General features: G+C 33.7%; 1 non-coding gene across 1 annotated transcript; it reads left to right on the top strand.

Annotated features, from left to right (window-relative positions):
* Nucleotides 1–1,299: 1,299 nt before the first annotated feature.
* LOC123816612 lies at nucleotides 1,300–1,430 on the top strand. Its single transcript, XR_006785315.1, has one exon. It is a non-coding gene; the product is annotated as a small nucleolar RNA SNORA51 (small nucleolar RNA).
* The last annotated feature ends 2,984 nt before the right edge of the window (nucleotides 1,431–4,414 follow it).

Raw genomic sequence — 4,414 nt, 5'->3', positions numbered from 1 at the left:
TATAAATGGGATGATGATAACCATATTGTGCACCTAGTTATAAAAAAAGCAAAATTGAGCATTATTGTTTTCATGGGAAGTTTATTCTGTGTGTAGGAGTACAGATTCTAGATCCAGTTTGCCCAAATTAAATGTTGACTTCAACATGTAATATTGTTTAACCTATCTGCAATACACTTTTCTCACCCATAAAATAAGGATAATAACAGCACTTACTACTATTATGAAGATTAAATGACCTATAGTAAGCATAATGCAGGTATCTGTTATTTTTTAATACCATTTTATAAGTTGTACTATTGTATTCCATAATATGGTTGTCACAGATTTTTTATTCATGGACATTTACATTGTAGTAATAGTCTATTTTATTACAAAAGTGCAATAAACATCTTTGCAAATATATCTTTTACACGTGTGAATATATTTGTTGTATCTGTAGTTAAAATTTTAAAAAAATAAAATTGCTGAGTCAAAGGACATGCATACATTTTAAAATTTGATAGAGAATGCCAAATTGTCCTTCACTGTGATCACACCATCTTTTGCTTCTACGTGCTGAGTCACTGTCTTCCTACTCTTTAGCCTACACTGGTTTTCTTGAGCTTTTCATTTGTTATTTATTCAGTAGGTAAAATAAGTCATCCTGCCTTAATTTGCATGCTCCTAATAATGTATGTAATTGAATATCTACTCATAAGTTTTAAGGCCATTTGAAAACTTTTTTAATCTGGGAAGTTCAGAATAATGTCCCTTGATTATTTTTAAAAGTTTATTTGATTTGTTTTTGTTTGTAAGAGTATCATGAATAACTAATGTCTTGTTTTAGGTGTTCAAAATATTTTTCAGTTAAAATTGTCTTTTAATGTGTTTATGACATATTTCTATGCATAATTTACTTGTATCTCTATGGAGTCAGATTCACTTTTCTTTTTTTAATATTTGGAATATCATAATTGGAACAACCTTCTCCACTCTAAGGTTATTAAATGTTAGTGAGTCATCTAACATTACTAAATAAAAATGTTACCAATTTTATCCTCTAATGCATTTGTTTTTCAATGTATATATTGTATATGTATCTATTGAGAATTCATTTTAGTAAAATAATTAATGTAGAGATTTAAATATATACTTTTCCCAAATTCTTCTTATTACTGTCTTAAATTGTCATCCTTATCAATTTTTTTAATTTACTTTTGTTTGGGATCTTTCTGGATTTGCTATTTTTTTATTATTCTCTTTTGTTTCTAAATGTCTTCTACCTCTGACAAGATTTTTAAAAATCATCTCTATTTTGGCCTCCTGGTGCTTGCCACAGGCTGTGTTCTTGCACTGCCTGTGCAGAGGGAGGAGGCAGAGTGGACCCACCCCATATACACCTCAGATGGGCCCTTTGTCTGGTCTGTGTTGTGAATGGGGGGACATGGAAAAAATAAATAAAAAAATAAAGTAAAAATTATCTGTATTTTCTTTTGCACTTATTATTTTATTTTTATTACACTTACTTCTTTAATCCAATTGAAATTTACTTCAAAAAACATGAGATCTCCTAGTCTTCCCTCTTATTAATGTGCTGGTCTTATTTTTATTCCTTTGGAGGTAAAGTCCATAAAATTTTTCTTCTTTGGAGTTTTCTTAATAGCATATATTTAATGGGGACTCTTAACAGCTTCTTGTGTATGATCAATTAGCAGTCTTTATTCCCAAACCTGACATGGTATTTTTTCTGCCTGTGATAAGGCATGTTATAATGGTCATCTAAATGGGAAGTCTCCAGAACTCTTGTGTTTATGGGGCTAGCCTAGTTGAGGACATTTTGAGAAAATTATTCTTTCTACATTTACCAAAAATTTTAATGTGAAAAATCTATTAACATATGTAATTATGTGAATATCAATGTTGTTTGAGATATAAAATGGAGTTTTATTATTTTGTTTTATTACTTTTTATTTTATAAGTACATAGTTTGTTTATATTTATTTATATTTTATTTGTGTTGTTTTATTATATTGAGGTAGAATTATATTAATATATGGATCAAGTCTCAGTGTTAGTCATCTACAAAGGACACATTTCTTCCATAAAGCATGGCTGTTATGTTTCAGAAATGTTGCTTTTCAGTCAAAGGAATATTCAAATTCTAAATTCTAGAATTGTAGTCTTCTTTATGTCACTTTGAATAAGAACTTCTACTCCCATGAGACATGTTGATGGACAGAAGGACACAGATAGATTTTTACCCCTTATCTCCATTTTTTCTCACCTTCATGCAATCCAATTAGTCTTCAATTATAATGTTTTCCTTAAGTGAGTAAATTTCCAGTGAGAGTGGCTATATTTTAGGTCCTTTGATGACAATCTGCATGGATTGGCCTTGCACAACAAACATGTAGAAGTCACCCATTTACTCACTGCTTCACTTGTCACTAATGCATTCAAAAAGTACTTGTTAAACATCTACTGTGTCAGAAACTGTGTTCAGTACTAGGATAAGATGGTGAATTAACATGCTCCCTGCCTTTAAGCAGCTCCCAGTCTAGGGAATGAAGCAGCAGGTAAGCAAGCAGGTGATTACAATACAAAATGTTAAAAGGCAAATCAGGAGTAAGCACAAACTGAAGAGAGCAGTTGGGCAAGGCATTCTAAGGGAGTGATACCAATGCTGAAACTAGAAGAATAAGTGGGACTTACTGAGGTGACTCTTGTGTGTGTGCACATCTGTAGTGGGGGTGTTGTTTTAATAGTCTTCAAGTACCAGTTAAAGCTAAAGAATGATAAATAGCCCTGGCTGGTGTAGCTCAGTGGATTGAGCATCAGCTTGAAAAGCAAGGCATCACTGTTCAATTCCCATTCAGGGCACATGCCTGGTTTATAGGCCAGGTCCCCAGTAGGAGGCACATGAGAGGCAACTGTGCATTGATGTTTCTCTCCTTCCCTTCACCACTCTAAAATTAAATAAATAAAATCTTTTAAAAATTATAAATATCTTTATTTTTCAACCTAACCATTCAATTATCAAAGATCCTCACAGCTATTTGAAATCCATGTTTCAGGCTGCCTTACTTCTAAAAATTATTTTTTACTCATTATATATTTGTTTTCCTTACCAAAATCACTCTCAGAAGAAGAGAAAGGATCTAAGAGAAGTGCTGGATGCTGTAAAGGCATTTAATCCTTATAACAAATATGTTATAAAGACAGTGTTATTACCCTTACTTTACAGATGACTAAATAAAACCCAGCAAGCCAAAGACCAAATAGCTAGTAACTGACACAGTCAAATTTCGAATACAGAATGTCTGCTCAAAATGCTGTTCAACCTCAAAATCCCATGTTTTGTCTCCCTTACCACACAAATGTCCTTTTGTGTTTTATTTTATTATTTATTTTATTTTATTTTATTTTATTTTATTTTAAAATTATTTTATTGTTCTTGAAGTACAGTTGTCTGCATTTAGCCTCCTTTCCCCCACCACACACACATGAGCCATCCCCACCTCCTTCCCCTGCTTCCAAACCCCCTTGATTTTGTCCATGTGTCCTTTATAGTTGTTCCTGAAAACCCTTCTGCCTTCCCCTCCATTATCCCCTTCTACCTCCTCTCTTGTTACTGTCAGATTGTTCTTAATTGCAATGTCTCTGGTTATATTTTGTCTGCTTGTTTGTTTTGTTGATTAAGTTCCTCATCAAATTAAAAAGCTTCTGCATGGCTAAAGAAAACAGCATTAAAATGAAAAGAGAACCAACTGTATAGGAAAACATATTTGCCAATGATATCTCAGACAAGGGTTTGAACTCCAAAATATATAAGGAACCCACATGACTACACCCCAGGAAGACAAACAACTCAATTAAAAAATGGGCAGAAGAGCCCTGGCTGGCGTAGCTCAGTGGATTGAGCGCGGGCTGCGAACCAAAGCATTGCAGGTTCGATTCCCAGTCAGGGCAACATGCCTGGGTTGCAGGCCATGGTCCCCAGCAACTGCACATTGATGTTTCTTTCTCTCTCTCTTTCTCCCTCCCTTCCCTCTCTAAAAATAAATAAATAAAATCTTTTTAAAAAATTGAAAAAATAAAATAAAATATAATCTAGCCCATGTACCAATTAAAAAAAAAGGGCAAAAGACTAGAACAGACACTTAAAGAGGACATACAAAGGGCCCAGAGACATATGAAAAGATGCTCAGCTTCACTAGCCATCAGAGAGACGCAAATTAAAACCACAATGACATACCACTACACACCCGTGAGAATGGCCATCATAAACAAATCAACAAACAACAAGTGTTGGAGAGGATGTGGGGAAAAGGGAACCCTAGTGCACTGTTGGTGGGAATGCAGACTTGTGCAGTCACTGTGGAAAAATGGTATGGAATTTCCTCAGAAAACTAAAAATTGAACTGCCTTTTGG

This window comes from Phyllostomus hastatus, unplaced genomic scaffold (assembly GCF_019186645.2).
Source record: "Phyllostomus hastatus isolate PE091 unplaced genomic scaffold, TTU_PhHast_1.1 phas_contig_209, whole genome shotgun sequence".
NCBI classification, from domain to species: domain Eukaryota; kingdom Metazoa; phylum Chordata; class Mammalia; order Chiroptera; family Phyllostomidae; genus Phyllostomus; species Phyllostomus hastatus.
This window is presented reverse-complemented; position numbering and strand designations above follow the sequence as displayed.